Source organism: Dasypus novemcinctus, chromosome 2 (genome assembly GCF_030445035.2).
Source record: "Dasypus novemcinctus isolate mDasNov1 chromosome 2, mDasNov1.1.hap2, whole genome shotgun sequence".
In the NCBI taxonomy this organism is placed as follows: Eukaryota; Metazoa; Chordata; class Mammalia; order Cingulata; family Dasypodidae; genus Dasypus; species Dasypus novemcinctus.
This window is the reverse complement of record NC_080674.1, coordinates 17,091,273-17,118,550: the sequence shown is the minus strand read 5'-3', so window position 1 is coordinate 17,118,550 and position 27,278 is coordinate 17,091,273. Positions and strand designations below refer to the sequence as shown.

The 27,278-nt window shown below is 39.5% G+C and overlaps 1 protein-coding gene and 1 pseudogene across 1 annotated transcript in view; one reads left to right on the top strand and one right to left on the bottom strand.

The window, feature by feature from the left end:
* Positions 1 to 27,278, top strand: part of MARCHF11 (membrane associated ring-CH-type finger 11) — a 130,324-nt gene that overhangs the window by 56,116 nt on the left and 46,930 nt on the right. The window lies entirely within an intron of this gene.
* Positions 26,187 to 26,852, bottom strand: LOC101425606 (lysM and putative peptidoglycan-binding domain-containing protein 2 pseudogene; annotated as a pseudogene).

The following is a 27,278-nucleotide window of genomic DNA, read 5'->3' as shown; positions in this document are numbered from 1 at the left end:
AAACATTTATATTTTGTTGCCAAAGTCTACTAGTCATCTTTTTGTGGCTTTCTCAAAGTGAAAGTGATAAATTTGGCTTATCTCAGAGTAGACTGGTGTGTGTCTTCAAATGTGTTCTTTTTTTTTTTTTAAGATTTATTTTATTTTTATTTATTTCTCTCCCCTTCCCCCCTGTTGTCTGCTCTGTGTCCATTTGCTGTGTTCTTCTGCGTCCACTTGCATTATCAGGTGGCACTGGGAAACTGCGTCTCTTTTTTTGTTGTGTCATCTTGCTGTGCCACCTCTCTGTGTGTGCTGTGCCACTCCTGGGTGGGCTGTACTTTTTCACGTGTGGTGGCTCTCCTTGCGGGGCACACTCCTTGCACATGGGGCACCCCTACGCAAGGGAGCCCCTGTGTGGCATGGCAGTCCTTGCATGCAGCAGCACTGCGCATGGTCCATCTTACTACAACTGGTCAGGAGGCCCTGGGGGTCAAACCCTGGACCCTCCATATGGTAGGTGGATGCTCTATCAGTTGAACCACATCTGCTTCCCTTCAAATGTGTTCTGAAAGAATAAATTGCAGGTATATTTTATGATGCTTGCTCATTTGAGAATTTATATCAATTGCTTTTGCATGCAAATAGCAGTTTCACAACTTGGCTTGGTATAAAATAGTTGCACCAAAGCCGTTTGAACTTGGTGTTGCAGAGAAGAAGTACAAAATTATCTAATTTTTTTTGGTTCCTTTTTAGGTGAACCAGCTACCTAGTGCTGTGTAACGAACAATTCCAAAACTGAGGGGCTTACAGCAGTAAGCCATTGTTACAGCTAGTAGATCTTTGGGTAGTCTGTGTGTTGTCTGATCTCAACTGGATTTGCTTGTGCCTGTCCCAGTGGCCAGCCATGGAACGAATAGAGGGTTCTGCTGATTTGGGCTGGGATCTCTCACATTTTAGGCATTGACAGGCTTGTTTGAAGGCCTACCTAGGAGAATGGGCTCTCTCTCCATGTTGTCCCTCATTCTTTGGCAGAGTAGCTCAGATTGCTTAAATGTCAGGGTTCCAAGAAAAGCTGGAAAGTTGTTACACAACTACTTTGGACACATTGTCTTCACACAAGGAAGTCACAGAACCAGATCAGATTCAAGGGGGAGGGAAATAGACTCTGCCTCTTGATGGGAGGAGCTACAAAATGTATTGCCAAGGGCATCGATATTAGGAGTGGCTGATTTGAACCATTATTTCAACCAACCATAGTAGACAACTGTTTGTTTTTGTTTTAATATATATAAAATGGATCTTTTTAGGATATTTCTTCATCCTTTTGTTTTCATAATTTTTTAGAATGTACTTGGCGGACATTTTTCATTAATTTTACTCTAAGTGCAAGAAAGTTTTCATTGGTGTATCTTTGAGTACTCTCCTTATTAATGTTAATTCCTTACTCCAATGTGAATGTTGATTTGGCTGTTATGTTCATTATTTCCTTACAAATATTTATGTCCGTGTTTTCCACAGCCAGGTGTATTTCCATCTGTTCCTGCTGACTTTTCTTCTGAGGGTTTCCACTCCTTGCCGTTTTCTGCTTCTATTTTTTATAAGGCATGTCTTCTTCCATACTTCTGAGGTTTCTAAGAAATCTTCTAAACGTTTCTTAGGATTCTGTTCATAAATCATCTGCAGAGGTGCTCTCTTATTCTTGGTTTCTAGGATAATGTTCCACAGTATTCTGTTCTCCAACACTTTGCATATAAATCGCCCATCTTTAAATACAACCCTTTGCTTGCATGTTACTAAAACTGCACCCCCCCCCCATTCCTGTACTTTGCTTATAGGGACTGCCGTTAGCTATCAAGTGGCCTTTTGATAAGAATGGAGAGAGCTCTAAAACTTTCCTTATGCAACTAGATTTCCATGTGCTGGGAATTGAAGCAAGTCCCCCACAAAAGGCATGCCCAGGTTCCAACTCCCCGTCCCTGGTGTGACCCTGTTTGTAAGTAGGACCTTTGCTACTGTTATTAGGTAAGGTGTGGCCGTGTGTGAATGAGGGTGGGCCTTACTCCAACATGGCTGAAGTCCCTGTAACAAAGGAAACTGGATACAGAAAACGGAAGCAGAGGAGCAGGCAGGAAGAGAGATTGCCTTGCGAGGGACGATTGCTGGAAAGATGTCACCAGACCGCTACAGACTCCAGAAAAATGTCCTGGCAGTACCTTGGTTTTGAACTTTTCCACAACTGTGAGATGATAAATTCCTGTTTAAGCCAACCAGTGGAGTGGGTGGTATTTGTCATAGCAGCCCTGGCAACCTAAGTTGACAAGTATCAACTTGCCATCATTTGACTCGGCAAGAACTGTGGCAAATGGGTAGTTGTGAGAGGCCATGAGGGCCACTTTAAGGAGGAAGAAGGTGAAGACAGATGCAAAGTTAGAGTTCCTAGAGCAATAAAAATGGAACTCTGAAATAAGTTCAAAGTAGAACTGGTGGGGCACACTGGCTGGCTTAATGGTTGATAAGACCAGACCCCAAGAGGCCCTGGCCAGATGGCCACACGTCACCCCGTGTCATCTGTTCTCTTTCTCAGCATCATACCTTGACTGAGTAGTCAAAACAGAAATTTAAAGCTATATGATTATTTCCTCTCACTATCTTTGCTCTTGATCCATTTGAGCACCTGTTGATTCTGAACATGGCTGTCAACCTGCTTGGCAGCCAGGAGCAGGGGCGGCTTGTACCTTTCCCAGCATGGGCCACTGCCCCATCCTCCTCCTTCATCTGAGGTAGGCTGGTCAGCCGCAGTCAGGAGATGCTTTGAGCTCTTGCTATGGGGCTTTGGAGTGTCCTCTGCAGTCATTCTCCACACTGTGCTTACTGGCAGCAGTGTAGCTTTCTGTTCTTCCTATGTTGGAGCACTTTGCTCTACTGTATGACCTCTACAGATTAATTATAGTGGCTCTCTTTTAAATGGTGCCATGCTACCACTATTTAATGTGCAATAGGAGAAGCTGGCAAAAGTTAGAACTGAGTAGGACAATAATTAAAGAACACGGTTATAGTACATGTCCTATGAACAAAATAAAATACTCTGTATTTAAGCGGTATGTTGTGAAATGGCGATGTTCCCAGGATATTTGAGCTGAAAAGAATCGAAGAGATGATCAAGTTTGACCTTATCATTTTACCAGAGGAAACTGAGCCCTGAAGGGGTTTGAGTGACTCATTCTTGATTCCAGCGTGGGTCATTGGAGACAGGATTCATTCTGTTGTTCCCCCTTTGATCCACTGCCTCCCCACTACCCAGTTCAACACACCACTTTGCTGATAACTTTACATTTTGTTTTAGATTGCATCCTTTCTTTATTTTCTCCTACCAGGGTTCATTTTTTCCCTCACCCATGTCCCAGTATAATTGCATGTTTGTATACTTATTAAATTTCAAACTTGAAAATATTTCTGGAAACTTTCTTGTTTCCTAGAAAGTTAAAATTATAATCAGACTGTAATTTACTCTTTTCTACCTTCATTCGCTGGTAGAAGGCAATTCTAAAAGGAATATGCTCTTTCTTGCTGAATTAAGCTACATTATCCTATGTTACTTCTTTCATGATAATTGTTCACTTTCTTCCTTAAAAATTAACTGAGTTATCTCTGTCAAGATTAGAACTTTGATTTGTTATTATCATGTTTTAATTACTTTTTCCTGTTGCAGCACTTGCCTTCATAGTACATGTGGGTAATTTACCCTACCCTTCTTTAACTCTTCAAGCTATTTTCCATCAAATGGAATATACAAAGTACCACTAGCTTTAAAATGTATATTTAAAGCATGTGTAAATATTCAAACTTAATTCATCTATTTAAAATGAAGGCTCTATCAGACTGTACTTGCTTGGTAAATTAAGACAAGTTTTCAGGCATATGTATTAAAAGAAATTGTGTCACATAGAAAATTATTAGGAAGTGAATTAATTTCCATGAGAATAGAAAATATGGTGCCTAGTAAAATGATATAAATGTATTTAGTATCAGATTCTCAGTTTAGGGATCAGACCCTGACAGTGACTCTAAGGATGAATTGTGGTGATGATGATGGTCTTCAACCCCAATAATTATAACACAACTTAGAAACATATCTTGAGCATTCTTGACTTCCCATAATTAATAATGCTTTCTGGATAGTTTTCATCTATGAAATTGCTACTGCTATTTGCCTTTTTTGTCCGCTCCTTTCATGTATATTACCATCAGGAGTATTTTTTTTTTTTTTTTTTTTAAAGATTTATTTATTTATTTAATTTCCCCCCCCTCCCCTGGTTGTCTGTTCTTGGTGTCTATTTGCTGCGTCTTGTTTCTTTGTCCGCTTCTGTTGTCGTCAGCGGCACGGGAAGTGTGGGCGGCGCCATTCCTGGGCAGGCTGCTCTTTCTTTTCACGCTGGGCGGCTTTCCTCACGGGCGCACTCCTTGCGCGTGGGGCTCCCCCACGCGGGGGACACCCTTACGTGGCAGGGCACTCCTTGCGCGCATCAGCACTGCGCATGGCCAGCTCCACACGGGTCAAGAAGGCCCGGGGTTTGAACCGCGGACCTCCCATATGGTAGACGGACGCCCTAACCACTGGGCCAAAGTCCGTTTCCCCATCAGGAGTATTTTTACTAGGACCAATGATGTTTCATTTTCCAAAGAATAGCTTGTCTCCTCTCTATTTTGCAATACTTTTCACTGATTACATTCTATAACAGCACAGCTAAAATCTCGACAGAAATCTACACAGTGATAAAACTGTGTTTTAATGGTCAAGTATCACCAGAACAGAATTTTGTTCCACAGTATCCTAATTTCTGAGCATATTTAGCAAAGAAAAAATATTGAAGTACTGTGCACACCCAATCTTACTAAAGGGTCATGATTTTCATTGAATAGTAACATGCATCAAGGACTAATAACTAATGCAAACACATCTGTTGTATGTGTGTGTATCACCTAGAGCTTATGGCCTTCCCATGAGCACAGCAGTTAATGTGAATTGTTACTTGAGAGGTGGACCAAATTGAATCTGGTTATTATGTTTATTAAAATGGAATCTTATCAGTATTTACACAATGTGGTTAGATAGACTCTTAGTGGGTAATAAATACTTATCTCTCATTTTCTCTGTCAATATATATATTTTGCCTGTATTGATTTCCTAGGAAATATGATATTAAAAGAGTAATAAATACTTATCTCTCATTTCTCTCTAAAAATATTTATTTTGCCTCTATTGATTTCCTAGAAAATAATATATTTAAAAAGGCAACGCATGGGAATTTTATTAGCTTTAGATTTCATGGTACAAATATGCCTGTAAACTCTTCTTTGGATCCATGTCTCACTGATAGGTTTTCCCCACTCTATTACCATATACACTATGTCATGTAAAGAGTAAAGTAAGTTGGGGTAGGAGGTCATAACATTACCTCAAAAATAATTTACTTAATGTCTACTGGGAATCTAATATAACATACATATTTTAAATATATTTATTTGGATAATTTATGTTAAAATTAAATTTTACCTAGCCATATCAAATAAAAAAGCACTTGATTAAAAAAAAAAGAGGATTTTTTTTCTTTCCTCTTATTAACTATGACTTAAAACATTGTCTATTCTGGGAAGCATATGTGGCTCAAGTGATAGAGCTTCCACCTACCATATGGGAGGACTTGGATTCGATCCCTGCGGCCTCCTGGTAAAAAAGAAGAAGAAAAAGCATGCCCACGTAGTAAGCCAGCGCCTGTGTGAGCGCCTGTGTGATGAGCCAGTGCCTGCACGAGTGCCCGCGTGGTGCATGGTAAGCCAGTGCCCCGTGCAAGTGAGTCACTCAGCAAGATGATGACGCATCAAAAGAGAGACAAGGGGAGGGTCAAGGTGAAGCTCAGCAGAAACCAGGAACTGAGGTGGCGCAATTGACACAGAACCTCTCTCCCCATCAGAGGTCTTCAGGATTGAATTCTGGTGAATCCTAGAGGAGAGAAAATGAAAAGAGAAGACAACACAGACAGCAAAAAAGCAGGGTGGGAGGAGGAGAAAGGGGAAAATAAATAAATCTTAAAAAAAAAAAACCCAAACATCGTCTTTTCTCATATATTGCTTTATAGAAAAAAAAAAAAGACACACACTATAAGGTCAAAAAACAAACAAAAGAACAATTAAACTTTCCTGAGCATTGCCAAGAAAATATAACCAAAGGAACATGAATAGTAGTGTGAAGGTGATAGAAAACATTCTGAACCACTCCATATCCTAGTTGTGCGATTATGCTGTGTAAAGTCCTATAAATGTCTTTGGATAGTTATACTATCAATTTTTTTTTTGAGACACCAGACCCATCAGAAATGAAAACAACTATTCCAACAAGCTATAAGCAGAATACCAGCTCATGGTAATTGTATGTCAATTGCATGGACCATGGTAAACTGTTGGTAGATTAAGGATTGCCACCGTACCAGGTCTGAGTGATGTGATATTTATTCCTTTAGTTAGAGCCTCTCCAGCAATGAGTTCTTGTTCCAATCAGCCTTCGCTAATCAAGAGTTAATTAAACTTTGTGTCAAAAAAAAACATTGGAAGGGATCACATACAAAGTAAAAGAAACAATTTTGAAAGTGAAAGACAGGCATCAGATGCAGAACAGGTAAATATCTAAGGTTTAAATATCCATCTGGAATCGATATTTTATGAATTACTAGTATGAACAGATGGCCAAGCTTGCTCACATTTTTCCCCTAAATTTGTGAATATTGAAGCAATTTTCTCATAGACTGTAAATTACACAGTTGAAATGCTGTTTTCACACACAGGCAAACAGCAAACACACACATACGTGCACACACAAGTTTGGCATATGATCTGTGAACTCTAAAACTCATTCCAAGAAAATTATTTCCTTTTTTAGGGCACATTCTTCATTCAACGATTTTGCCCCCACCACATTCTCTAAGAAAGCTCATTTCCCGAGGCCACACCAGTTTAGAATGACATAGGATTAAATTCTATTTCTCTGTTCTTCTCCTTTCTTCTTACAGTGGAACCCTGAAGAGCTGTGCTCCCTTTCCTGTCTATTTATCGATGTCCCCAGGGATAATCTCACTGGGCTTGAGCATGGCACCCATCCACAGCCTCTCATGTCTGAGTTGAACTGCCTGCAGACACACGATATCCCTGCTGGGCCTCTTCACCCCCGGAAGTGTGAGAGCTCCCATGCTCACTGTAACCCCTGACATGCTAGAGCATTTCTGGTAGGCTTCCCGTAGCCAAGCTGCATTGTGCCTTCAGCCAGAGGAAAGGATCACCTCTCTCTCAGTGTTGGGTGCTACTTCACCCAGTAGTCCTGCCTTGTGTCACAGTGTCTTTTAGAATTTTCAATCAAGATAGTTTTATCTTTCTTAATTACTTGTAGCCTGCATCATCTCTGACAGGAAACATGGTTTTGTTGGAGGTGTGAGCAGGATCAAGAGACTCAGTAAGAGATGAATGGTGTTTTAGTTTCCTAGGCTGCTCGAGCAAATACTATGAAATTGTTTGGGAATTTATTTGCTCATGGTCTTGAGCCTGGGAAAATGTCTGAATCAACTCAACATCAAGGCAAACTTTCTCCCCAAAGACTGGCATTCTGAGGCTGGCTGCTGATGACCCTTGGTTCCTCTCTCATATGGCAAACCACATGGTGGCATCTCCTGGTCTCCTCCTCCTTCTCTTCTGGGTTCCATTTCAATTTCTTGCCTCCTGTGACTTTCTCTCTGTCTGAATTTTCTTCTCTTATAAAGGATTCTGGTAATAGGATTAAGACCCGTCCTCACTGATGTGGGTCAAACTTTAATTGAAGTAGTCTCGTCAAAAGTTCCTACTTACAATAGGTTCATACCCACAGGACTGGATTAGATTTAAGAAGATGTTTTTCTGGGGTACATACAGCATCATACCAAAGATAGTAAGTCCCCAAGGGAATGAGCAAGAGCAGGACAAGGAGGACAAGTTGAGGGAGTGGAATTACTGGAAACTTCTCTGAGCTGGAGTGATGGGAGAGAGGGTGAGCTGCAGTGTAGAAGAATGTAGACATCATAATGCCATGGTCAGGAAGGGAGGGAGCAGGAGGAACAGGTACCCCACTTTAGCCCACTCACACTCTCGATCTGCAGACACTGGCCCCATCCAACTGGAAACAAGGGGACAGGGGAGCTCTAGTGATCATTTCTAAAAGGCAGGGCAGAAAAGAGAAAAGAGATCTGGGGAGCCAAATGCTTCTCATTTGTCCCACAGACTAACCTTTCTCCTCCCTTCCTTTCCCACACTGGGTGGATTCCTAAGAACTGGGTTAGAGTAGAAATCTGTGCAGTAGCCATTCCATTGAGGATGATCTCGCCTCTCTGTGGAGCAGTGACAGATTGTAATTGTGGTACTTGACTTTTTGTCCAGAAGGATCGCTGCACGTGCAAATAAACTCCTGCTGTGTTGATGCAAGCAGTTAACCAGACTTGCCCAGATATGCTTTTTTAGTCACTAGTGGTCAGCCTAAGGTGTGGGGGCCAACTCCAATGTCTTAGTATCTTAGCAAATAGAGACTACTTCCTGCCCACAATCAGGTCAAGTGCCCTCATCCATCATCTAGATGTCTGTGGCATTTGAAATTACCTTATGAATCCCAAAAAGAGAAATACTATGTAAACTAATCTATTCCTCTGGGTGTGATACCCTTTGATTGCATTTAATGCAGTTGAGGGGCTTTTGATTAGATTACTTGATAAGATCCCTTTAGGGAAAACTGGAGCCAATATATTTGATTCTGCAATGTGAGAGGGAGAGGATTGCTTCTACACTAAGCCCCCAAGAGGTTGGGCCCATGGAGCAGCTCAAGAAGAGACCATTCCTGCTATATGCCTGATAGCTTACAGCTGAACTTGGGAAGAGTTGAATAGCTGAGACTGAAATAGGAGGCCTGGAAAGAGACAAGTCTTATGCCAGCTTGCAGCTGAGCCTGAGAGGAAAGCCAGCGGAAAGGCAGAGACCAGGCAGAGATCTCTTGCCATCTTGCTTCTACTGTGCTAGCTGACTTGGGTGAGAAAGCACCTGTTCTCGTGCCTTGAGTTGTACTTTCATGGCCTTGAAACTTACGCTTTTACTCCAAATAAACTCCTGTTATAATAGCCAACAGATATCTGGTCTTTTGCATTGGCAGTCCTCTGGCAAACTGAAACAATGTACTGTCTGAAACACAGGAATCTGAAACATGGAGTCATCAGAGAAGAAGAAAGCAGAGAAAGAGAGGATCACATAAGATGATTTTATGGCCAGCCCTGCCGTGCTTGACTCCCATTGACCAGAAATTGGCCACATGACTCCAATCTCACTGCAAAAAAGGCAGCATATTATTAGTCACTAGTGGTCAGCCTAAGATGACCACTAAGAGAAAACTAACAGTTTCTCTTCCAACAACGAACATAACTTAGGGTGAGTAGGAAGCTTGAGCATATATGTTAATTAAGTACTTAGCCTCCATGATTTCACATATCCATAAATTCCTGTTGTGTTTGGAATCTCCTCCTTACCCTATGAAGCTTGAGTATTTAATTACTCTAGATAAGCCACTTTAATTATCTCCATAATACATTATTTGGAGGATCCAAAGGGAGATGCTTTGTCTGAGTTGATATGATGTAAGCAGGTAGAATACATTGTTATGAAAGATTTATGGCCTGTCAAAAATATCCCCCCAGTTTTAAATTTGTTAATCAAGTTATTATTTTAACTCCTTATAAAATATCCATACTTATTAAAGTAGATACTAACCAAACAGGGCTTTGAAGATGCCATTTCTTAAGGGTGAAACAAACAATGAATTATATTATAGTGAGAAATTCACATGGCAAATTAATTTAATGTCTGTACTTATTAGAATCTTAACTGCATCCCATTACATGAGAAACTTTGAAATATTTGAAGTGCTGTGCACAGGAGCACTGAAAGGAACAATGAGAAGTTTGGAAGGAGAAAAGAATATATTATTATTTAGCTTTTTTATTAAACAAGTTTTAGAATCATGCATAAAATTAGAGATCATTATACATTAGAGATCATGTATAAAATACATTATGCATTAGAGAATCATGCATAAAATACAGAGTTCTCATGCACTATCATATTAACACCTCGCATTTGTGTGATACATTTGTTGCACCTGGTGAAAGAACATTGTTATATTTATACTGTTAAGTATAGTCCTTGGTTTACTTTTACTCTTTGTACTGTAAAGTCCTAAAGACTTCTATAAAAGTTTTTTATTCTAGTCACATATATACAACCAAAAATTTCCTCTTTTAATCACATTCAAATGTATAATGCAGTGCTGTTATTCACGATGTTGTTGATATCATCACTACCATCCATTACCAAAATTTTTCCATCATCCCAAATAGAAACTCTGTACAATCTGAGCACTAACTTCCTGTTCCCTATCCCCACTGTAACCCCTGAATGCTTATATTCTAGTTTTGGACTCTCTGAATTTGCTTTTTCTAGTTATTTTATATCAGTGAGATCAGAATTTTTTTTTTCACTCAGCATGATGTCTTCAAATTTCATTCATGTTGTCACATATATCAGAACTTCGTTCCTTTTTACAATCCGTTGTTTGTATCACATTTTGTTCATTGGCTGATGGACAACTGGTTGCGCCCATCTTTTGGCAATTGTGAATAATGCTGCTATGAACCTTGGTGTGCAAATATCTGTTGGAGACCTTGTTTTCAATCTTATGGCTATATACCTACATGTGGAATTGTTGGGTCACATGGTAATTCTATACTTTTCTGAGAAACCTGCTAAACCATCTTCCACAATGTGTGCACCATTTCATATTCCCACCAGTAATGAATGAGTGTTCCTATTTTTTCACATACTCTCCAACACTTGTAATTTTCTGTTTTTGTTTTTTTAAAATACTAGCCATTCTAGTGGTTATGAAGTGGAATCTCATTGTGGTATTGATTTTCAATTCCCTATGGCTAATGATTTTGAACATCTTTAAAAAACTTTTTTTTAATTTTAACTGCCTTTTTTTAAAAAAGATACATAGATCACAAAAAAAGGTTACATTAAAAAATATAAGAGGTTCCCTTATACCCCACACCCCACCCCACCCCCACTTCTCCCACATCAACAATCTCTGTCATCATTGTGGCACATCCATTGCATTTAGTGAATACATTTTGGAGCACTGCTGCACCGCATGGATTATAGTTTACATTGTAGTTTATACTCTCCCGCAGTCCGCTGAGTGGGTTATAGCAGGATATATAATGTCCTGCATCTGTCCCTGCATTATCATTCAGGACAACTCCAAGTCCCGAAAATGCCCCCACATCACACCTTTACTTTCCTCTCCCTGCCCTCAGCAACTTCCATGGCCACTGTCTCCACATCAGTGATACAATTTCTTCCATTGCTAGAGTCACAATAGTTCTATAGTAGAATACCAGTAAGTCCACCAAAATTCATATTTTATTCCTCCATCCTGTGGACCCTGGGATGGTGATGTTCACTCCACCTTTAAATTGAGAGGGGGCTAAGACTCCACATGGCTGATGGAGGGAATTCTGCTTGCAGCTGTACATACTCTTAGTTCCCTGGTGTGTTGGTTGGCCATCTTCACCTTCCTATTAGCTGACCTGGGTAAGTGCAACGAACCAGAGACTAGGTGTTGCAACTCTGCTGAGGCTCAGGGCCCAGCTGGCACATGAACAGTCCAGAGATTCAAGTCTCCTGGGTATACACCAACCCCAATGCCAATCACAGGTTCAGTAAAAGTGACAGAAGAGGCATGTGTAGAAAGGTCACATCTGAGTCCAACTCCATCACATTCAGGAGCACAAATTCCAAAGTAGGGTCCCCTGGCAAGGCACTGAACTCCAGAGCCATCTGTCATGACCATAGAACCTGTGTTTCTCTGTAGCCCTCAGGAGTACCAGTACTCGGTGTTGTATCTACTTTAGCTATCTCTGGGATCCTGCTGAGATGTGCATAAGCGTGACCCCTCTGATGATCTCCTGGCTCATTTTGAAGTCTCTTAGCCATATAATCTCATTTGTTTTTACCATTTCCCCCTTGTATTCAAGGTCTTTTTCTAGTTGCATCACCAGTTGGTGATTGGTAGTAATCCCTTGGCACCAGGGAGGCTCATCCCAGGAGTCGTGTCCCATGCTGGGGGGTGGGGGGGAGGGAAGGTAATGCAACTTACGTACAGAGTTTGGCTTAAAGATTGGCCACATTTGAACAACATGGAGGCTCTCAGGAGGTAAATCTTCAGCACCCTGCATCTCTAGGCCTAGTTGAAATTTCAAGCACACAAGCTCATAAGCATAGTCATCAGTATCAAGGACCCATCATTGGACCATCCTTCACTGGTCTTTGCCCTTGCACTTGGGGAATTGTTGCTGTTCCATTGGGGAATGTGACAGAGCTCCCTGGCTTGGAACTCGACACTACCTGATAATTGAGCATCTTTTCATTTACTTATTTGCCATTTGTATATCTTCTTAGGAGAAATGTATATTTAAGTCTTTTGCCCATTTTTAAAGTTGAGTTATTGAGTTGTTTTGTTGTTCAGTTGTAGGATTTCTTTATATATTCAGGATTTTAAACACTATTGGATATATGGTTTCTAAATACCTTCTCCTTTTATATAGATTGTTCCTTTACTTTCATGATAAAGTTCCTTCATGGCAGAAGTTTTAAAGTTTGATGAGGTCACATTTATCTATTTGATCTTTTGTTATTTGTGCTTTGGGTATAAAGTCTAAGAAACCATTGCCTAACACAAGGTCCTGAAGATGCTTCCTTATATTTTCTTCTATGAGTTATATAATTCTGGCTCTTATATTTGGGTCTTTGATCCATTTTAAGTTAATTTTTGTATATGGTGTGAGGTAGGTATCTAATTTTACTCTTTTGCATATGGACATTGTTTTTCCAGCATTGTTTTTTGAAGATACTATTCTTTCCCAATTGAGTGGTCTTAGTCCCCTTGTCAAAAATCAGTTGGCCAGGGGAGTGGATGTGGCTTGAGCAATTTAGCTCCTGCCTCCCACATGGGAGGTCCCAGGTTCAGTTTCCAGTACCTCCTAAAGAAAACAAACAAACAACAAGCAACTAGCAGAAACAATGAGTAGACAATAAGCAAAAACAAACAAGCAAACAATGAAGAAACAGATGAGAGACCAATCTCAGGGGAGCCAATGTGGCTCAGTGAGTGCTGGCCTCCTGCATGCAAGGTCCTGGGTTCAAAACCTGGTCTCAGTACCTAAAAAAGAGAAAAAAAAATTGTAGCCATACATGTGAGGGCTGATTTCTTAACTCATTTTTCAATTCCATTGGTTTATATGTCTGTCCTTTTGCCAGTACCATGCTGTTTTGATTATTGTGGCTTTGTAATAAGTTCTAAGATTGGGTAGTGTGAGCCCTCCAATTTCATTCTTTTTCAAGATGGAGCTGGATATTTGGGCCCCTTATCTTTCTGTATAAATTTGATGATTGGGCTTTCCACTTTTTATAATTTTGATTGAAATTGTGTTAAAATTGTAAATTGCTTTGGGGAGAATTGACATATTAACAATATTTAGTACTCTAATTTATGAACACAGAATGTCCTTCCATTTATTTAGGTCTACTGTGATATCTTTCAGCAATGCTTTTTAGTTTTCATTGTACAAGTCCTTTACATTTTTAGTTAGATCTATTGGTAGATATTTGATTCTTTTAGTTGCTCTTGTAAAGGAAATTTTTCTTCTTGATTTCTTCTTCTGGTTGCTCATTACCAGTGCATAGAAATGCTACTGACTTGGGGGTTGCTTTTGTTCCCTGCCACTTCACTAAGTACATTTATTAGCTCTAATAGCTGTGTTGTGGATTTTCAGGACTTTCTGCATATAGGATCATGTCATCTGCAAATAGGGAAAGTTTTACTTCTTCCTTTCCAGTTTGAATGCCTGTCCAAATTTTGGATGCCTGCCTAATTGCTCTGGCAAGAACTTCCTGTACAGTGCTGGATAACAGTGGTGGCTGTGAGATTTCTTGTCATGTTCGCAATCTTAGAAGGGTAGTTTTCAGTCTTTTACCATTAAGTAGGATGTTAGTTGTGGGGTTTTTCATATATGCACTTTTCTATATTAAGGAACTTTCCTTCTATTCGTAGTTTTCCAAGTGTTTTTAGCAAGAAGTGGTGCTGTATTTTGTCAAATGTCTTTTTCTGCATCTGCTTTTTCCCTTCATTCTGTTAATGTGAAGTATTATATTAATTGATTTTCTTATGTGGAACTACCACCTTTGCATACCTGGGATAAATCCTACTTGATGATGGTGTATAATTCTTTTAATATGCTGTTAGAGTCAGTTAATTAAGTTTGTTTGTTTGGGTTTTTGTTTTTGTTTTTTTTTTTTGAGGATTTTTGCATCTATGTTAATAAGCAATATTTTTCTGTAATTTTGTTTTCTTGTGGATTCTTTATCTCGCTTTGGTATGAAGGCAATGTTGGCCTTGTAGAATGAATTAAGGGAATGTTTTCCTTCCTCTTCAGTTTTTCAGAAGAGTTTTAGCAGGATTGTTATGAATTCTTAGAATGTTTAGTAAAATTGCCCTCTGAGTCCATCTGTCAGGTCCTGAGCTTTTCTTTTTGGGAGATTTTTGCTGATTCTCTCTCTTTACTAGTTATTGGTTTGCTGAGGTTTTCTTTTTCTTCTTGAGTCAGTATCAATAGTCTGTGTGTTTCTAGAAATTTGTCCAAGTCATCTAGGTTATCTATATCTTTGTTGTTTTATTGTTCATAATATCTTCTTATGGTCCATTTTATTTCAGTGGTGTCAGTAGTAATGTTCCCCTTTTCATTTCTTATTGTAGTTATTTGTATCCTCTTTTCTTATTCTAGCTAAAGGTTAGTCAGTTTCATTGATTGTTTCAAAGAACCAGTTTTTGGTTTTGTTTATTCTTTTTAAAAATTTTCTATTTCATTTATTTCTGCTCTGACCTTTGTTATTTCCTTTCTTCCATTCACTTTGGGTTTAATTTGCTCTTTTCTTGGCCCTCCAGTTTTAAGGTTATGTCTGATTTGAGAGCCTGCTTCCTTTTTTATGCAAGCATTTATTGCTATAAATTTCTCTGGCATCATGGCCTTTTCTGCATCCATAATTTTTTGGTATGTTGTGTTTTCATATTCATTTGCTTCAAGATATTTCCTAATTTTCTTTGTGATTTCTTCGTTGGCCCTTAGGTTGTTTATGAGTACATTCTTTCTTTCCACATACTTGTGAATTTTCCATTTCTCTCTCTGTTACTGATTTCTAGTTTCATTTCATTGTAGTCTGGGAAGATACATTATATTATTTCAGTGTTTCTGGGTTTGTTGAGACTTATTTTGTGACCTAATGTATGGTTTGTCCTGAAGAATGATTCATGTGCACTAGAGAAGAATGTATTCTGCTGCTCTTGAGTGTTCTGTATATGTCTGTTTGTTCTAATTGCTTTAAATATCCTTCAAGTCTTGTAGTTCCTTATTGATCTTCTGTTTATATGGTCTATCTATTATTGAAAGTGGTGTATTAAAGTCTCCTACTATTGTTGCAGAATTGTCCATTTCTCCCTTCAAATCTGTCAATATGTTCTTTATATATATTTTAGATCTCTGCTGTTAGTGAATATATATTTATAAATGTTGTGTCTTGTTGACTTGATCCCTCTATCTATATATAAGGACCATCTTTGTCCTTCATAAGGATTTTGACTTAAAGTCTAATTTATCATATATAAGTAGAACTATCTCAGCTCTCTTTTGATTATTACCTGCATGGTATATGTTTCTTCATCCTTTCAATTTCAACCTACTTATGTCTTGGGATTTAATGAGGGTCTCTTATAAATAGCATCTGGTTGGGTCAGGTGTTTGTATACATTCTAGCAATTCTGCCTTTTGACCTGAACATTTAAATCCATTTTCATTTAAAGTTACTATTGCTAATGCAGGACTTTTTTCTGCCATTTTGCTGTTTAGTCTTTGTAATTCTTATACTTTTTAGACCCTCAATTCTTCTGTTAATGCCTACTTTCATATTTATTTGATTTTTATTGTACCATGTGGAGTGACTTTTCATTTCTTGTTATATTTTTCTTATATTTCCTTTCTGATTACCATGGGGTTAAAATGTAGTACCCCAAATATCTAACAACTTTTTATTTCTCATTAACTTACCTTCAATAGCATGTATATACACTGTTCCTACTCAAAAATTCCTATATTCACCTTTTTGTTGTACTTGTTACAAATTATATCTTGTATATTGTATGTTCAAACTATAGTTTATTATTACTTTTTCTGCATTTTTATTTTAGCAACATATAAGAAGTGGAATTACATACTAAAAATACATTATCATACTAATGGCATGTTTAATTACCCATATAGTTACATTTATTAGAAGTGTTTATTTCTTTATGCTACTTTGATCCACTGTCTAGTGTCCTTTCTCTTCAGTCTGAAGAACTCCCTTTAGCATTGTTCGTAGGGCAAGTCTAGCGATAGTGAACTCCCCTCAGCTTTTGTTTATCGGGAATGTCTTATTCTCTCCCTCATTTTAAAAAGAATGCCTTTCTTTCTTGGTTGGCAATTTTTTTTCTCTCAGCACTTTTAATATTTAATCCCACTTGCCTTCTTGCCTCCATGGTTTCTGATGAGAAATCTGTACTTAAAGTAGTTAGTACTACCTTTACATAATAAATTACTTTGCTCTTGCAGCTTTCAGAACTCTATCCTTGTCCTTTGCATTGGACATTTTGACTACTATGTGTCTGGTCATATTTTTATTCAAGTTTATCTTGTTTGGTGTCCTGTGGCTTCTAAGATATTCTTTTTTTTTTTTTTTAATTGTTGTTTTTAAAGATTTATTTATTTATTTATTTCTCTCCCCTTCCCCACCCCCCCACTCCGTGTCTGTTCTCTGTGTCTGTTTTTTTTTTTTTTTTTTTTGCTGCATCTTCTTTGTCTGCTTCTGTTGTCGTCAGGGGCACAGGAATCTGTGTTTCTTCCTGTTGCGTCATCTTGTTGTGTCAGCTCTCCATGTGTGCAGCACCATTCCTGGGCAAGCTGCACTTTTCTTTCGCACTGGGTGACTCTCCTTACGGGGTGCACTCCTTGCGTGTGGGGCTCCCCTACGCGGGGCACACCCCTGCATGGCACAGCACTCCTTGCGCACATCAGCACTGTGCATGGGCCAGCTCCACACGGGTCAAGGAGGCCCGGGATTTGAACCATGGACCTCCCATGTGGTAGACGGACGCCCTAACCACTGGGCCAAGTCCGCCACCTCTAAGATATTCTTATTCATATCTTTTGCCAAGTTTGGGAAGTTTTCTGTCATTGTTTCTTTGACTATACCTTCTGCCTTTTTCTCTATTTCTTCTCCTTATGGGTTTCCCTTAATGCATACATTGGAATGCTTGATATTGTGCTGTAGGACTCTTAGGCTATATCTGCTTTTCCTCGTATATTTTTCTTTCTTTTCCCCAGCCTATTTAACTTTTTCTTATCTTCAAGGTCACCAATTCTTTCTTCTGCAAGTTCTAATCTGCTGTGAAAACAATCCTGGGAATATTTCATTTCAGTTATTGAGGTCATCAACTCCAGCAGTTCTCTTTGTTTATGTTTTTTTTCAATTTCAGCTCTTTATTGAGATTGTCATATTGTCCATTTGTTGTCTTCCTGATATCCTTTAGTTCTTTCTCCATATTTTCCCTCATCTCCTTGAGCATATTAAAGGTCATTTTTTAAAAGTCTTTGATATATCTACATTCTGGTCTTCTTCATTGCTATTTTCTGGATTGTTATCCTTTTCTTTTGGATTGGCCATCATTTATTCTTTCTTTACTTGTCTTGTAATCTTTTGTTGCACACTGTGCATTTTAATGTTTCAAAACATTAAATCAGGGATCTTGTTTTTAAGCTATTTCTCAAGTTGGTATCCAACTAATGATATGACGGAGATTTTCTTGAGTGCCAGGAGCTAACAAAAGCATTCAAACCAATGCAAAACACAGTTTCCATAGTGTTTTTCAAATTGGCTTTGCAGTGGCCTGTGCTCTCCTTCAGAGTTCACCTTCCTATCAAGGAGTTTCAGCCTAAGGTGAATGGAAGTAAAGTGTTCTCCTTGCATTTCCTTGGCCTATGTTCTGTCTTGGCCTTGTGCTTCCTAGTAGCCCTAGGCGTTCTCCTGTTTACTGGAATTTCAGTAACTATTACTCTCCTTAAGAAGCAGAACTTCTCCCTCTCCTGGGTGCCCCAGGGCACGTGTTAAGCCTTTGCCCTACTTCACCAGACTCAGTTGTTTCTTACATTGCTTTCCTGTCCTGATCAGCTTTTCCCTGGAGAGTAAATTCTGGGATGGGGACCAAACTGAAGATGAGCTTCCTAGATCATTCTTTCCCAGCTGGAAGATGGCCAAGGACCCACAAGAGGAGCACTAGGCAGCTCTGCACTGCTCTGGGGCGGGGGGTGAAGTAGGAGGGGTCCTGCAAGTCAGCCAGGATCCCCTGTGCTCTTTGAACCTGCGTTTTCTTGATTCAACATTTACCGTTTAAACTGTTTTCTGTAGTTCTGAGAATGAGTGCTGACTCCTCTTCTGCTTTTCCCTAAGGTTTAACAATGGCCTCTCTCATAGCCAGACCCCCATTGATCTGAAATAGCTAATTAAAGTAGTGATCAGTGATTCAACCCAAAGTTCCTGCATCTTGAGGAACTAGGTCTTTATATCACACCCTGGCACCACCAAACTGCACCAGGGGGTTGAGGACCTCTCTGCTGCCTGCTGCGAGGTTGGGGCATGGGTGGCAGGGGAGAGTGAAGTTCACTGCCGTTTACCAGAGTTTACCAGCCTCTTGATCCTGCTGTTCCCTGGATACTGCAGTGTTCTTCTAGATTCCAGAGTTTCAAAATAGTTGATTCAGACAGTTCCTGCCTGTTGAAGGACCAATTCCTAGAGCTTTCTACTCCACCATCTTCCCACAAACCTTCCATTTAGCTTTTCTTGCCTTTGGGGATTTAGCCGCTCCGCCCCCCCCTCCCATATAGTGCTATATTAGTTTCTTGTTGTGGTTGTTTTTGTTTTTGTTTTTTGGTTTCTTTCAACATTATCTTTTTTTAAAAAGATACATAGATCACACAAAATGTTACATTAAAAAATATAGGAGGTTCCCATATACCCCATTCCCCACAGACCCTACTCCTCTCACATCAACAACTTCTTTCATTAGTGTGGTACATTCATTGTGTTTAATGAGTACATTTTGGAGCACTGCTACACAGCATGGATTATCATTTACATTGTAGTTTACACTCTCTCCCAGTCCACTGAGTGGGTTATGGCAGGATATATAATATCCTGCATCTGTCCCTGCAATATCATTGAGGACAACTCCAAGTCCTGAAAATGCCCCCAAATCACACCTTTTTCCCTCTGCCTGCCTTTAGCAACTCCCATGGCCACTGTCTCCACATCAGTGATATAATTTCTTCCATTGCTAGAGTCACAATAATTCTATAATAGAATACCGGTAACTCCACTGTAATCCACTATACAGCTCATTAAAAAAGGTAGTTATTGCTACAATTTGAACTGTATCAATTGGTGTTTTGCAATTTAGGGTTTAAGATTAATTCTGGATGCATTTTTAAAATAAAGTTAAAAAAAATTCATGTGTTAAAATTAGCTTGTGTGCCATCATTTTCTTGTAAACAATTTAGTCATTAGTTAACAACATGCTATGGTAAATTTTTGGCATGTGACTTCATGGAATTGGGACGTACTGTGCAAATGAGAACATGATTTATTGTAATGATTGCTCCTCCTTTCCTTTACATGTCAAGCATTTTTTGTGTGGACTTTCCACCCATCAACCTAATTAAAAAATATCCCGTTTTCTGCATTATAGTGATGTGTCCTTTATTCCTTCGTTAAGAATTTCTTTTAGTTACAGAAGGTTGCAATGCTTATGGTGCATAGTATCTGTTATTGAGCAATGTTAAGAAACCCAAACTAATAACCATTACAGATTTTAAGAGCTTCATCTGCATCCATTACAATGTACAGTTATTCTGATTATTTTCTAAAGACTGCCGAGCCAGAAGTTACATTGACAAATCAGAATGAGCACTGCCAAAGTGTGAGTTACTGGTTGGCATTGGTCCTGGTCCACGGTTCACATGTCAGATGATCCTGTAGGCCATACTCTAAAGCAGGAATCGCTGGCAGCATCAACCACACATCATGTTCCTTTTCATCCTGATGCATCATATCAGGTTTTATTAGGACCCTATTATGATATGGTGATTTTGAAGATTATGGTATGTGGTTTAAACTACACACTACCCTCACATAATGGACATGAGGTTGAGAAATGTTCCTGCAAAGAAACCTCTGATCAAAGGTAATTGTAATTATGCAAACCTGGCCAAGTGGACATCCCCAGGATTAGTGCAACCTAATCAGATGTCTCAAAAATGTTGCTATGGGGGGAGGAGTGGGGTGAGAGGAGTGGGGGGTATATGGGGACCTCATATTTTTAAAATGTAATATTAAATAAATAAAGACAAAAAAAAAGTAATGAAAAAAAAAGTCAACCAAAAATTTAGAAATGATGAAAGGTATTATTAGAAATGGGAATATGCATCTTCTATTGTTTATTACAGATATTGACTGTATGATCTTGACTGTAAGATAAAGACAAGTTCTTTATCTTAATCCCTGTTCCTGTGGGTGTGAATCCATTTGTAAATAGGACCTTTTGAAGATGTAATTGGTTGGGTGGGGCCAAACTGAATCAGGGTGGATCTTAATCTGCGTTGCTGGAGGCCTTACAAAGAGAACAAATTTGGAAACAGTCAGTAGAAACCAGCAATTGGAAGAAGGTAGTAGATGTAAAAGCCAGAGAAAGTTACAGGAGGAGACCAAGGCCATCACCATGTGCCATCACCAAGATGCAAGTCAAGGAGCCCCAAAGATTGCAGCAAGCCAAGCCCAGAGTAATGCAGACTCCACGACCTAAGTATGACCTTGCCAGCACCTTGATTTGGGAGTTCTGGTCTCTAAAACTGTGAACCAGTAACTTCTTATTGTTTAAGCCAACCCATTGGGTTGTATTTGTCATAGCAGTTCTGGCAAACTAAGATAACAAATGATTGTATATATCCCTGGTTTTGGAATCTGGACCCTGAGACCCCGAGAGGGTACCACAAACAACTTCCTGGGGCACTGCCAGATATTGTAAATTGTCAAGAAAAATACAGTGCCATCTCTTGGACCCTGTTGAATTACTAGCTCAAGGTAGTTCACAGTTTCTGCATTAGATCTCACATATTCCTTTTGATGATGCCATTCATTGTGAAGTTGGATTCTCAAAAGTAGCTGTGATAAAAAGCATATGCTCCATGATGATCAGTATGGAACAGAGAATGAAGACATCAATTGTCTTGTTTGATTTCACCAGTTGAGAAGCCATGCTGTGCCCAACATCCAGTCACATCCTATTACAAGTAATTGTGGTTATTTAATAATGAAATTTTTATATATTATTTTTTTCAAATGGCTACTGAGTTATTAGCAAATAAGTATTTATTAAGTTGTTTGGACCTATCTACTTGGTAACTGGAATTATAAGCTGTTTCTTTTGTCCTAGGAACATTGCAAGAAAATTTCCTGTAGCATTAAAGGCTTTGTGTACCAAGAAAATTTGGAAACCTCAGCTATAAACCCATGATTAGAAAAACCCTTTAAAGGCTTAATATCCCAAACAGGATAAATCCTTTACGTTATTTCTGTAAAGATAATTTCAGACCACATTTTAACAGGGCAGACCAGTCTGATACATGTGCTATGAATCTCTTTGGAGATTTTATAATATCTGTTCTTACCATGTCTACAAATTTACACTATGCCAACCTCAGTTTTATCTTGAAATTTTAATTGCCCTGAATCAATGACTGAGTTTTCAAAGAACCGTAGTTACTGTGGATTTATTTTGATTGTACAACTGAGATGAAATAGGGTGAGAGCATTCAAATATTAAACTCCCTGTATCTATTGCTAAAGTGAATGGATTCGATATTCCTTAGGGTTACGTCCTTTACCCTTCCCTGTGGGAAGTAGAATCCTTCATAAATGGAATGTAAGGGGAAACAGCCCATGCCTCCAGTTTTGACTGCTTCCAGAAAGCATGGTCTTGTATTTTCTCCATTTCTTCATTGGCAGCTGTCCATACCCTCTGTCATGGTTCTGTCCTCTCCTGGATTAATGAAGAGGAGAGGGCATTTTTGTCTTGATTACTGTATCTCACTTTTGAGTTTAGATTGAACTAAACTCCCCTATAACTCCCACTACATTTTAATAAGTAAATCCCCTTGAACCATCACTCCATTTTCCTGTAACAGAAATAAATTCCAAAATAGTCCTTATCAACCCCAGTTAACCAGTTCTGTCTTTAACTCTGTTCTAAGCTATTCTTGTTGTTCTCCTCTCATGTGAGGCAATTTCCTCTCCATTTCTGAATCCCCACTTCATTTCTCTTCCCATCACTTTTTCCTCACAATTTCTCATTAATTCTTTTTTTTTTTTTAAGGAGGTCCCAGGGATTGAACCTGGGACCTCATAAATAAGTAGCAGATGCTCAACCACTGAGCTATACCCTCTCCCCTTATTAATTCTTTGCGTAGTTCTGTTGTTCTTCCTCCCCTCTGGGTCATTCTCAGCAGCTCATAGCATTCGCCCACTGGGCCTCCAACTTCCCTCTTACTATCTTCCAATATCAAACATTAGTCTGTTTTAAAGATTTACATTTGAAAATTTTACTTTGCAAACAGAAGTCCAGATATATTGAATCCCTTTCCTTTTTCTTTTGGAGGAAGGCACTGGCTTTTCCCAGGCAGCTCTGATTTCAGTATTCCATCCCCTTGACCCATGTGCCCCTGTGTATTTCTCAGGCCATGCATTTGGTTTGTCTAAAGTTGTATCCATACCTTACAAAAAGCCTGTGGCTTATTTTTAATATGGCAAGTCAAAGTGTGGACAGCTGCTCATGAAGAATTTCTACAATGCAATGAAGAGTTGGATCCAGTGGCCAGCCAGCAAAAATGGACTGAGTAGTAGACATGTAGAAAATACTAGCAAATTCTGCTGAATGATGACATTCAGATAACATTGGCGATACCACTGAGGATACCTGGAGTACAATAGGCAGGTTTCTGGCCTTAAAATTTTGTATCATGTTTTAGGGGCAAGTTGAGCCCCCATGATGATTAAATAACAATACAATTCATTGCAAAAACTCCACACAACCAAATACACCCATAACATCCTAAGGATTAAAAGACAAGGCAGCACAGGGTATATTCTGAGTATCTTATATTTTCTGGTTTGTTTCATTTATTTGCTTATTTAACAAAAATGTATTGAGCATCTATCTTGTACCAGGTTCTGTGTTGGTTACTGGGGATTCAGGGAGGAACAAAAACAAGAGGAAGTCCTGGTCCTCATGAGCTCTCTGCTTGAATGGGCAAGGCAGAATAACAGTAAACAAGATCCTATGCAGATTGTATAGTAGGGTTGGGAATTCTATATAGCTAATTCAGGGAAGGCCTCACTGATAGGTAGCTATTGGGCAGAGAGATTGAAGGGAGTGATATATGTGGAATCTGGGTGGACAGGCTCTTAAGTATAAGGAACAGCAAGAACAAAGGCCCAAAAGTGGAAAGTACATTTAGTGTGTTCATGGAATAGTATGCAAGTAAGTGTAGCAAGAACAAAATGAACAGGGGGAATGTTAGCTTTTCCTGCATAACACACCACCCCAAAACTTAGTGGCTTACACCAGTTATCATTTATTTAGCTCAATAACTTGTTTGTCAGTGATTTGCCTGGGCTCAGCTGGTATTTCTCTGTTGGTCCCAACTTGGCTCACTTATGTGTCTCTTGCAGCTTCTAGGTAGCTGAGTTCTGGTTGGCCTATAGGATCTCAGGTGGGATGGCCCGTCCCAAGTCCCCATTAGTCTTCTGTCTTCCAACAGGTTGTGCCATGCTTGTTCACATGGAGGCAATAGAATTCCAAGGGGTCAAGAGAGCAAAGCTGCATGTCATTTTTGCCACATTTTTATTGGTCAAAGTGTCTTGTGGCCAATGCCAGATCCCAGGGTTGGTGAAATAGACTCAACCTCTCAATGGGAGGAGCTGAAAGTATTGTTTTGTCCTACCACAAGGAGAGTGATAGGATATGGGGTTAGAGAATGGCAAAGGCTTGTAAGTCATAGTATAAGTTGTAAGCTGTTGGAGGGGTTGAAATAGATGGGTAGCATGACCTGACTTGGTATCTAAAAAGGATCTCCCTGGCTACTCTGTGGAGAAGAGACAGCACGGTGGCAACATAAAGTGTGGAAGCAGAATGACCAGTCAAGTTAGGAGGCTGTCATCAAAATCTAAGTGAGACTCCATGGTGGCTTCAGCCAGGGCGGTAACAATGAAGGTGGTGAGAAGTGGTTACCTCTGGATGTATGTTGAAAATCTCTCCCTGTTTATTCCCTCTCAGCCACCTTGAATGAAAGCTCATTGTGGGGAAGGATTGTTTTATTTTCCACACTGTCCTTAGCACCTAGGACCATTGCTAGCATATAATAAATGATGAGTACATAATTGTTGAATGAATGAATGAATGAATCTATTGGACTTTAGATTTCCAAGGTGAACTTGCAGAAACAAAAGGAGCCTTGTTCTTAGAAACTCCTGGAGGGGAGCTCACTGGCTAGGCTGCTGATGGTATGCTGTACAGATACTAACCCTCCACTGTCTGTCCTTGGACTGCCTGCTGGGACAGCAGTGTCCTTGAGTTAAGCACTTAGCAGCATATGTATGGACATAAAGCCTAGGGGAATGCATTTGTGCAGGGTTATTTAGTAATGCATTTTAAGCTAGTTCATTTTACTTCATTGCATTTTGCATGTGTATTTGAATCTGTGGCTGTGTTTTTATTACTATACACAGAAGTCATAAAGCACAGAGCCTTGGGTTTTCTGCCTTGGAGGAATAATTGGTGGAATAAACTGAGAATCTGAGGGTTCTTAAATTGTTTTGTCAGCAGGCAGTAAACATAATTGTTTTGTTGGCTGATAGGACCTTTAAACATAATGTACTCATGAATAGAAGTCTGTATTAGTTTCCTCAGGCTGCTGTAACAAATTACCACAAACTCAGTGGCTGAAAACAACAGACATTTATTCTCTCATAGTTCTGGAGGCCAGAGGTCTGAAGTCAGGCTGTCAGGAGGGCTGTACACCTTCTGGAGGCTCCAGAGGAGCCTCTTCCAACTTCTGGTGCCTGCTGGCACATCTTGGCGGGCTGCTGCATCTCTCTCGGCTCCATCTTCACATCATCTTCTCCTCTGTATCTTTTGTTTTATAAGGGACACTTGTCATTGGATTTAGGACCCACCCAGATAATCCAGGATGATCTCTTCATCTTAAGATCCTTCTGCAAAGACTCTTTTTCCAAATAAGGCTGCATTCACAGGTTCTGGCGGTAAGGACATGGACATATGTTTTGGGGTCTCCCATTCAACCCACTGCAGCATCTTTTTTTTTTTTTTTTTTTTTTATGAAAACATAGTTTATTTTCTCATCCGGACTTTTGTAGTTTATTTTTACAAAATCGTTGACAAAATTTGGAGCTTTATGTTAACTCAGAATATGTAATACATATTGAAATATATAGTGCATAAGTTATTACAAACACAACAGATTCAGCATCATTTAAACAGCAACCATACTTGTCACATAACTAGGATTTTATCAAAAGATAAACATTGTTTTTATTTTGAATATGCAAATAGTCTTTGATGCTTTATTTTAACCAGTATTTACAAAAGCTAGTCTAAAAACTACAACCACCTGTGCAAAAGCCATAAGTTTTAGAATACAAATTTGCTAACATGCCATAATAAAAGACTTAAAATTCTAGAAAGCCAGAGAGAGTGAAATATTTCAGTGCAATTACAATAGGTAGAACTACTTAATTGTGGGTTTTAAGATAGATGCTATGGGAATCCAAAAGACATGCTTTTGAATCTTTAGTTTTTGTTTTTTTTAATTATCCAACCATTTCCTGTTCCAAGTTAGAATTATGCCTTTTAATCATCTAATTGTGATAGAGGGAAGTTGCATAGGGACTGTCTTCATCTCTGCTCTCTTCCTTTAGTTTCTTGGCTGCCTGTGTTGATAACTTTATCCAAAAGTCTAGTCTCTGCAGGAAATCTCTAGGGGATACTTCCTCGGGCTGTAAAGGCTGAACATCGGATTCCTGAGGACTGGGAGGAGGTAGGGCTTCTCCAGCCACCACTGGCTGTTTTTCAAGAGAAAGACCGCTACCAACAGTTTCCTTTTCTCGAGAATCAATTGAGTTAAGTCCATTAAACAACAAAGGCTTCTCTAATATAATTGGGATGTTCAATGTTTTCTTCAGAAATATACAATCATTGGTAAACAGTTTATTTGCCCTTTTTATTTGCTCCATCGTGACTCCGTACTTGAGCGCAATGCCCTGCTCCACATGGTGCTCGATGATGCCAGTGCTCAGTGGCGCCCGCACGCTGGCCGCGCTGCCCTACGAGCGGGTCTTGATGCGGGCCAGGCTCAAGGACAGCTCGGCCTCCTCGGACTCGGAGCCTGAGCGCGGGCGCGTCGGCGGTGATGGGGCCAAGGCCATGGGCCGGGGCGCGTGGGGACACTGTTCCGCAGGGACAGCGCGGGCGAGGAATCTGCCATGGGTTCTGCGAGGCGGCCAGAGCTGCAGCATCTTTTAACACTTACAGCCTCAAGGCATCCAATGATCATGGCTCTGGAAATTTGGAAAAAATTAAAATGATTTTTTCCCGCAAGTCCTGATTGGAAAACCAAGTGTGTGCTTAATCTCTCTCTGCCTGGTATTAGAGAGAAAATATCAGTCTCTTCAGGGCTCTTCCTTTCTTTCACGCTATAGATCTGAGCCTGACAAGCACAAGGCTTTTGTTCTTGGGATGTTTACTTTTTTTCCTTGACTCTTCTGTGTGTCCTTCTATTGGATTATTCCCTAGAGTTATATAGATCACCATCTATCTCTCTCACGTTAGAAGAAATTTAACAGGAAAGCCAAAGCTAACAGATTAACCTTTCCTTGACCCAGCTACTGCTCTATTTTTCTTTCCCAACCAT